This window comes from Balaenoptera physalus (genome assembly GCF_965194825.1).
Source record: "Balaenoptera physalus genome assembly, chromosome: 4".
Lineage (NCBI taxonomy): Eukaryota > Metazoa > Chordata > Mammalia > Artiodactyla > Balaenopteridae > Balaenoptera > Balaenoptera physalus.
Genome location: NC_138891.1, coordinates 26,300,627 through 26,310,312, shown reverse-complemented (window position 1 = coordinate 26,310,312; position 9,686 = coordinate 26,300,627). Strand labels below are relative to the sequence as shown.

The 9,686-nt window shown below is 40.2% G+C and overlaps 1 protein-coding gene and 1 pseudogene across 20 annotated transcripts in view; one reads left to right on the top strand and one right to left on the bottom strand.

The window, feature by feature from the left end:
- LOC309659599 (cytochrome b5 domain-containing protein 1 pseudogene) overlaps positions 1-6,294 on the bottom strand; it is a 45,846-nt pseudogene extending 39,552 nt beyond the window's left edge. The window contains exon 1 of the transcript in view: positions 6,111-6,294. The product of the transcript in view is annotated as a cytochrome b5 domain-containing protein 1 pseudogene (transcript). The remainder of the gene's footprint in view (positions 1-6,110) is intronic.
- The window catches only part of SLC9A9 (solute carrier family 9 member A9), a 683,127-nt gene that overhangs the window by 84,598 nt on the left and 588,843 nt on the right, over positions 1-9,686 (top strand). The window lies entirely within an intron of this gene.

Genomic DNA, 9,686 nt, shown 5'->3' with positions numbered 1-9,686 from the left:
CCTCTTTATTAGCAAAATTTCTGTTTTGATGTCCTTTACTAACAGACTTTGTAATGTGCCAGGGTTTTCTTCTTCCCTTCTGGTTGTGTATGGTCAGTTTTTGACATTCTTCTGGCATTTTGTGTACTGGAACACCTGTCACTAGAAAGATATTTTTTTATGGACCTTATTTTTTTTAAAGCAGTTTTAGCTCTTTTGACATCAGTCCTGAGGAGGCTTTGAGTAAGCTTTGATGCTATAGTTGCTTCCTTACTCCACACGAGTTGGCACAAATGAGAAGACCAGTGTGAATGTTTGTAAGCTGCTTAGCGTTACAGCCTAGGGAGGTGACACAATTGCAACAAAATAAAAGAAATACTTTGTCCAGCTTTTTGTGAGTTATAGTGTGTATAAAGGCAAAGATAATTACACATTTCTTTATATTTTCTTGAGAATAAGAAAGTTGTTAACAACAACAAAAAGGATCACAAAAATGGCAATAAATGTTGTCATCTTTTTCTTCTTGTTCATCTAGTATTCAAGAATGAAATATTGATAATGTACATTGCGATAGTCTATAACTTCTTATTTGGGTATATTTCCAGAAATTGATGTCTCTGAAAGCAAAAGCACTTAACAAGATCTATAAATGTTAATATTAAAGTATTGTATAAGTCAGCTCAGGCCACCATAACAAATACCATAGACTGGGTGGCTTAAACAACAGAAATTAATTTTTCACAGTTCTGGAAGTTGGGAAGTCCAAGAACAAGGTGCAGGTAAATTCAGTTCCTGGTGAGGACTCTCTTCCTGGATTGCAGACAGCTGCCTTCTAGCTGTGTCCTCACATGATAGAAAGAGAGATAAAGGATCTCTTTCTCTTCCTCTTCTTATAGGGCTACCAATCCTATTGGATCAGGGCCTCACCCTTACAACCTCATTTAACCTTAGTTACTTCCTAAAATCCCTGTCTCCAAATACAGTCACACTGAGGACTGGGATTCAATTTTATGAATTTTGTGGGGGCACAGTTCAGTCCATAGCAGGTATGTTTTTAATATCAAGAATAATTAGAATAGGAAGGGAAGACAAACAAAGACAGGGAAGGGAGAGAAATTTTTCAGGGTGTGAAGATACAAACATTGGTGTCTTGGTTTTTCAGTTCCTGAATGGGCCGCCCTTAAGTTTATGGCCTCGAGTTTTACTGCTACAAACAACCATTAACTAAGAAACATTTCCTGGCAGGCTGTCCCACACAAAGGTGTAAGCTAGCATCCTTCTCACAAGTTTCCACAGAATTCTCGGCTAACTGGCATTGTTATAGCAACCAGAGTGCCAATGGAAGCAGTCATGGTCTTCATCAAGTATCACTATGGCAACAGGAGCCTCTGGAAAGTAAAAGAAAAAAAACCCTTAAACTGTCAACTGGAATCAAAGAGGTTTGTGAAGGAAAAAATGTGGAGGCTGAAATGAACATGAGGCTGAAGCAAGGAGCAGAGCAAAGAGAAATGATTGTACAGATGCTGAACAAACAAGAGAGAAAGGAAACAATAAACAAAACAGAGGGCAGAGGGGCTTCCCTGGTGGCACAGGGGTTGAGAATCCGCTTGCCAATGCAGGGGACACGGGTTCGATCCCTGGTCGGGGAAGATCCCACATGCCACGGAGCAACTAAGCCCGTGTGCCACAACTACTGAGCCTGTGCTCTAGAGCCCGTGAGCCACAACTACTGAGCCTGCATGCCACAACTACTGCAGCCCGCGCACCTAGAGCCCGTGCTCCACAACAAGAGAAGCCACTGCAATGAGAAACCCGCGCACTGCAACAAAGAGTAGCCCCCGCTCGCCACAACTAGAGAAAGCCCGTGCACAGCAACAAAGACCCAACTCAGCCAAAAGTAAATAAATAAAATAAAAAAAAAAAAAACCAGAGGGCAGAGACGTGGCTCACATAAGAAATAGGAAGGCAGGAAGAAACATAAAATGGTAAAGATAAAATGGTGAAAAAGTGTTTCCAATGAAGGATTTGTAATATTTATTGATTTGAATAGCCCAGAGATAAACATAAGATATTAAGGTCTATATTGTTGGAACTATCCAGCACACTACCATTACTAATAAAGAAATATTTAGAATGAGGCCACAAGATAGTAAGAAAGGGTAAACCAATTTATGGAGTGCTTTTGGCATAGCATCCTTCTGACTAGGAATTCTTGTAATAACTTGGTGTTCAGAGGCACCACATTTAAATGTGGATCTTCCTTTATTGGACAGTGTGATTGCTTCAGACAAGGGCATGTTGCCATTTGGTCCATTACAAATATATATTTCCTTCATTAAAGTATCTTAATGGATGTTTTCTTCCAAGAGAGAATTAAGGTAATTACTCTAATATTATTAAAAAGTAAGTGGCGATGCCATTTGGAATAAAACATTTTCACTTAATATTTTCTGTTTTATTAGTGCTCAGACAGATTGAAGTTTCTAATGGACCAATATTAATTTTTGTAAATGGAAAATATCTACTTTATGAAAAGATGCCACTAAAATGTTGTTACATTTTTTTAGAATTAAGAGAAGATTTTGAGAAATGAGAGGTTAAAGAAGGAATGAAAATAGAGACAGGGAAAGATGTGATAGGTGCAGTCATAAAGAAATAAAGTAAAAGAAAAATAACAAAAGCTTGAGATTAAAACATAGAAATAAAACCAGCAGTCTGGGTGCTTTGCATAAATCTGTACACAAGAATTTAAATAGGATTTTAATTTTTGCTGTTTTCTATTTTAATGCCAAGTATTTCTCTCAAGCACTGTATTTTAGGTGTCATTTGCTAACTTGGCAAGGGGTGGTTTGTGGCCATTTCTCTTCTGCTCAGAAAAAGTCAACTGGTTGACCCCAGAGATGAACAAAACTCTTTAGGAAGGTCCACGTTTTCAGTAGCCATTGACCCCTTCTGACCTGTTCCCACCAGAAGTACAGACCGAGCCCCAGAGCATATCACAGGGCAAATATCCATCTGGTCTTTGGGATCCTTCCCAAGAGCTTGGATGCCAACAGTGATAATGCCTCTTTGTCAAAGTCTGTGATTCAAACACCAATGCAAAGCTTTTTCCTGGATAATACTCTCAAACAAGTGGCATTTTTCTTTTTAATATTACAGCTAGGTTTTAATTTTTCCATATTTTTCTACCAACACATACACCAAGCATCATAATTTATAAACTATGTATAAAATTCAATGAAATGAATAAATAAAATAGCCCATTTCTAATATTCTAGATACTTAAGAAATGAAACAAAAAAGTGAGGGGAATATGCAAATAGAAGTCAAATTATGGATTATATCTTAAAAAAATAAACCTTTTTGTGAAGTATAATATATAAACAGAAAACTACCTAAAAATCATATTGTAAATGCATTGCTTGATGAATTATCACATAGTGAACATACCTGCTTAATCATCCAAATCACGATATGGAACACTATATTACATATTTATAATATACTATATTATAATATAGTAGAATAAATTCTACTATATTATTTTCAATGGTTTTCTAATAGTGTAAGAAAAGAGTTTTGATATATTTTGCAACCACATCCATTTACATTGTAAGATTGGTAAGCAAAATGAAAATATTCCATTCCAACATCTAAGAATTTTTTGTACCATGTGCGGAGAGAGACCCCTGCTGGAACAATTTTTTTCTAAAGAGAATGTCTAAACCAACCCAAAGAAATTGTATGGGGAAAAAGAAGAGCTGCCACTAGCTCTTACGGCACCCTTGTAAAAATTAGAAGAAGGTGCCCATTCTTCAGTACCCCTTACTTACCTTTGCCAGGAAATTGATCTAATATACTTACATAAACAAATGAACATTTGTTAAGTGCAGCCCAGGGTTCTGGATGATGAGCTGCAGTTCAACAACAGACCCAAGAGAAACTGAAATAGAGAAGTTATTACTCATAGGTCCTGGAGGAAGTGACCAGGACATCTCAAGGGGCCACATGGGGAGGTCAAGTCAGAGAGAAAGAGACAGGACCTTGGGCACATGCCTTTATTAAGCACTGGTGGGGTGCTTTGGGGTTCCCAAGTAAAGGACAGATTGACCAATTCAAACCAAAAGAGCTGTGTTTTGGTGAGTCCATGAGGGTCTTATCTAAGGGGTGCATAAGGCAAGCAGACACTGGGAGGCAGAGGGCTTGATCACGTGGGCTGTTGGGGAAGTCTTATCGGGAACTGACTTTTTTTTTTTTTTTTAATTTATTTATTTATTTTTGGCTGTGTTGGGTCTTCGTTTCTGTGCGAGGGCTTTCTCTAGTTGTGGCAAGCGGGGGCCACTCTTCATCGCGGTGCGCGGGCCTCTCACTGTCGCGGCCTCTCCCGTTGCGGAGCACAGGCTCCAGACGCACAGGCTCAGTAGTTGTGGCTCACAGGCTTAGCTGCTCCGCGGCATGTGGGATCCTCCCAGACCAGGGCTCGAACCCGTGTCCCCTGCACTGGCAGGCAGATTCTTAACCACTGCGCCACCAGGGAAGCCCCTCGGGAACTGACTTTTGCTTCTGATTCTACTGGCTGCTATCTGGGGCATGTACTTGTGTGACAGGGCTAGTGTCCATTTAAGGTTACTGCAGGCTGCTTGGCTGAACAAAACGGATGCTGAGGCAGCAATACTATGGAGTAGCTTAGCTAAACTCTTGATACCTTAGTTTGTTAAAACAAAACACTTTACGTCTATCTGCCAGAAAAAGTGTTGTAATAACTCTATGATGTCCGCAGTGGGAATGATTCCCCTTTATGTGTGGTTCCCCTATACATTACAGACCTGCATAACCATACACAGCATCTGTGGTCATGAGAGAAAGATGCAGTTCATTAGCATACCTTGGAAATCCCCAGAAGTATTTGAAAGTGAGAACCTACTAATCAGAGCAGGTTAGGACTGGCTAAAGAGAACATTACCACTTCTGTTTGCATGAATGAATGATGTTTTTAAACAATTACACACAGTGTATATTTTCACCAAACTGGGCAGCAATATAGATGACTACATAGACACTATAGTCTAGTGCATCTACAGTTATCAGCAAGTCCCCTTTGAAAGCAGTCCAAGACTTTTCCCCAGACACTTCTTTTAAAAACAAGGCTGAGATGTCTGGTCACCTTGTTCAAATCCAAAGAATTGGATCCTTGCTGAATCTGGCTTAATCTTCCTCTGTCCTGAAAGATGTATGATGTCCAGCATTTTCTCTTTATACCTGAAACCATCTACTCTTACTTTTCAGGCAGCAAAGAACTGGAATGCTAACCGAGACAAGGGACCAATGCCAGGGCTAGGTGTGAGAGCTGGCTGGTTGGCCTGTGGACTGTGAAATGCAAAGGAGAAATGAATTCTGATTTGGGAATGAGGGAAGCTAGTAAGAATGGGTCAATATGGAATATTTGGTCTAATGGGGAAAATGGGAACAACAAGCATATCAGAAGCAGAGAGTCTAGAACAGGTGAAAACTGATTTGGCAGGGTCAGGAGGTGAACGTGGAGGAGATACCTTGGGGTGATGCTGCATAGAGGGAAGACACCCCACATGGAGAAACCCAGGGGAGGGGAGGGAGCTCCAAAGGCCAAGCTCGTTCAGAGGGGAAATGTGTCACCTCTGTGACTGTTCAGAATCCAAACACTTTTCCTGTTTGGGGTTAATTCCAAATAGATGAGAAGCAGGACCCCACCTCTCACCATAGCATCATAGGTGAGGCAGAGGTGCCTTTTCCCAGCTCACCGGCGTGGGACATGAGCATTGTAGCCCAATATCAACTAACTGACTGCTCCAGCCTGGAAATTTGAAAGTTAAGGTTGTGACACTGATGTAACACTGGTTCCCTCAATAAAAGGGCCTGGAAGAAAACCCTAGATGCCAAGTTTTTTTGTCTGCCAGGGAAACAAAAGTGAGAAGGAAAAGGGAAGTGAAGCAGAGCAGGAGGGAAAGAAAATACAAAGTGATGCATTACAGATCTGGCCACAGCTTTTCAAGAAGACGCCATTGGTAGCTCAGTTATGTGAGACATGACCACAGTATGTGCACGGAGGTCTGTCTCAGAACAGCCCAGCAGCGGCAGAGAAGAGGAAGAATTACCTGTCAGCTTCTTCCTATCTTGCATCTCCTGTAGATCAAAGTCCTCCTCATTTGGGTGTTTAATCTCCTGCACTTTTTGGTTGTGATCACCTGCCCTCAGGGGCAGCTCTGGGGAAGGCTCAGTATGTGTGGACAGATTGGACTGGCCCTGGAGCTGCTTTGGACATACAACACCTAATCCCATCTCAGAGGAGACTGATAAGGTGGATGGTAATAGGAGATGTGATGATGTTTGCAGCAAAGGTTTAGCACCATAGAAACAGCATGCTCCATCTCTGGAGCTATGTGTCTAGGAAGCCAGGCAAGTGGCTCAGGCCTGAGAGCATGAGGGCCCAGCAGCTCTGGGCTGGTACAGAAACTGGCTCTGGCACTAGGAAGTAGTCAAGGAAACCACTGAAGATTATTTAAGGACATATCTTGTGTCCCAAGGTGGCCATGCCAACAGTGACATTATAACAGCTGTCCCCATGATTAGGCAAAAATATAAATGAGCAATCATTTTTTAGCTTTCTGTGGATCCTTAAGCTACTAGATTTCCTTCCAGTAAATCAGCTGTCAGCATAAATAATCAGAGTGGAGTTTTCTGGCTTACATCAGAAAACCCTGATATCCATCATAGCCAATTATCCTTTGATTTGCAAAATGCATTACTCTTTGCTTGCTCTGGATGGAGCGTGTGTGTTAACATAAGCATATATGTTGGGCTTGAGATAGGTAAAACTATTTTTATGGCTCTAGAACACATCACCAATGAAACATTTTTAAAATTATTTCAAGTTTTTAAGATACTATATTATAGGATATGGGACATCGCTGGTGGTGCAGTAGTTAAGAATCCGCCTGCCAATGCAGGGGACACGGGTTCGAGCCCTGGTCCGGGAAGATCCCACATGCCACGGAGCAACTAAGCCCGTGCACCACAGCTACTGAGCCTGTGTTCTAGAGCCTGCGAGCCACAACAACTGAGCCCGTGTGCCACAACTACTGAAGCCCACGTGCCTAGAGCCTGTGCTCGAGAAGCCACCGCAATGAGAAGTCTGTGTACTGCAACAGAGTAGCCCCCGCTCGCCGGAACTAGAGAAAGCCTGTGCACAGCAACAAAGACCCAACGCAGCCAAAAATAAATAAATAAATAAATAAATAAATTTATAAAAAAATAAATACTATATTACAGGGTATGAAGAAAGGAACTAGCATTTTCTGGAGCTCATTTAATTCACCGTGTACCTTATGTATGTTATTTTATTTAAGTGTCGGAACAACTTCTGTGATAGGCATTAATCACAGACACCACAGAAAGTTTCGACATAGCCAGAATGGTTCAGGCACTCCTTAATTGCCATTTCTTAGAAATGTAAACCTCTATTTTATATAACATTCTCTCCCTCTGATATCTTTATTAATGTTTTTGTTGGTATCTTTGAATTTTTCTTTGCAATACTTCTAACATAGTAGGCCCTCAAAAGGTTCAGCAAATGGAGTTGGAGTTATATGCCATATACTACCAAAAACTGCCTTTACAGAGTACGTAAAAAGCTACTTTGTATTCAATCTGCATATTGTAGCAATGGATTTTCATTATTTTATGGACCATGAACAGAATAGCAATCTTGATGTCTCATCAAACTTGTTAAAAGAAGAATTTACCTGTCTGTATGTGTCTGTGTGTGTATAAATCTTTTGTTTTGGAAAATGACAGTGACTCTGATTACTCTCTGCAAGTCACTTAAATGACTGCTGTATAATTAGCAATCATTTCTACATTGTACACACAAAGATTCCCATTTGATTTTAACCCATTGTTGCTATTTGTGTGCTGTTTGTTCTTCTCACTGTAGATGGCAACCCACCACTTAGATTTACTTTCAGGCAGATTATTTTATGAGACAGTTGGCATCTCTTGCCCCAGCAGCTCCTCATGGTGCCACACTTGTTCACTTAGTAACTATTTATGAAGCACCTGCTGTGTGGGCTTTGGTGTTATTGGGCTTCAATGAATTCTAAGCATTGCCTTGATTTTTCACATGGGACCTTGATTTTTCTATTAGTTACATGAAAATCTAAGTTGCTATAACAAAGAAGCCAATAAGCTAGGGGATTAAAGAAAATTATTTCGCTTATCTAGTGTTCCAGGGTGGGTTACTGAGCTGCTATGCACCACATGGCTATTCAGGGACCCAGCTTCCTTCCCTCTGGCTTCCACTGTAGGTTGTCGCCCTCATTTGCATGGTCAAAGGTAGATCACAAGCAGCAACCTGTTCCAGTTCACAGAAAGGAAGAGTGGGAAGGAGGCTATGTATAAGGCCCAGGCCTGGAGAGACGCACATCATTTCTGTTCACACTCCATTGTCACACCTGGATGCAAGGAGGCCTGGGACTCAGTAGCCCACAGCTAAGTGGCCACATATGCAGGTACAACTGCACTCACATGCAGAAAGGGAAGAGTGGAAATTTGTCTGTTACAGCCTCAGGACAGTCAGGGCTTATTATGCTTTGCACTTTGTTTTTGAGCAGTGTAAGTCACTGCCTTTTTATGATCACCACTGCAGAGCTATCCTGAGGCCTCACTTTTGGAAATAAAGATTTTGATGACCAACTTCTCTAGAATTTCATGCTGGTCCAGGAAAATGACATTTTTCTTCCCCATAGTTGATGTAGCACCTTTCCTTCATCTATTATCTCACTTTCCTAGACTCATTCCTGACCCCAGATCACCCCAACTGTACCACATCTCATTGTTCCTGGAACTTGCTTGCTCAGAAATCTATTATCGTTAAAGTTAATCCTTGTGGCCAGATAATTTATTAAAATATTTACTGAGATATTCATTTGTGTTTTTGTTTTCCAATTTCAGAAAAATCAGAGGGGTGCTTATGTTTTTGTTTTTTATTCTCTAAAAGTTTATTGAGTACCTATTTATTTATTTAATTGAGATATAATTGAAATATAATATATTAGTTTCAGATGTACAGCATGATTCAATGTCTGTGTGTATTGGGAAATGATCACTACAATAAGCCTAGTTACCATCCTTTACCATACATTGTTACAGAGGTTTTTTTTCCCTGTGATGAGAACTTTTAAGATCTACTCTCTTAGCAACTTTCAAATATGTAATATGGTATATCAAACTATGGTCACCATATTTTGTGTTACATACCCATGACTTTTTTACTTTATAACTAGAAGTTTGTACCTTTTAACTCCCTTCACCAATTTTGCCCACCTCCCATGCCCCACCTCTGGTAATCACCAATCTGAAATCTATATCTATGAGCTCACTTGTTTTTAGATTCTACATATAATTGAGATCACACAGTATTTGTCTTTCTCTGTCTGACTTATTTCACTTAGTGTAATGCCTTCAGGGTAAGATTTTATTCTCTTTTATGCTTGAATACTATCTCTTTTATATATACCACATTTTCTTTATCCATTCATCCATCGACAGAGGAACAGTTAGTTTGTTTCCACATCTTGGCTATTGTAAGTAATGCTGCAGTGAATATGGGGATGATATATTTCTTTGAGTTAGTGTTTTCAATTTTCTTTGGATAAATACCCAGAAGTGGAATT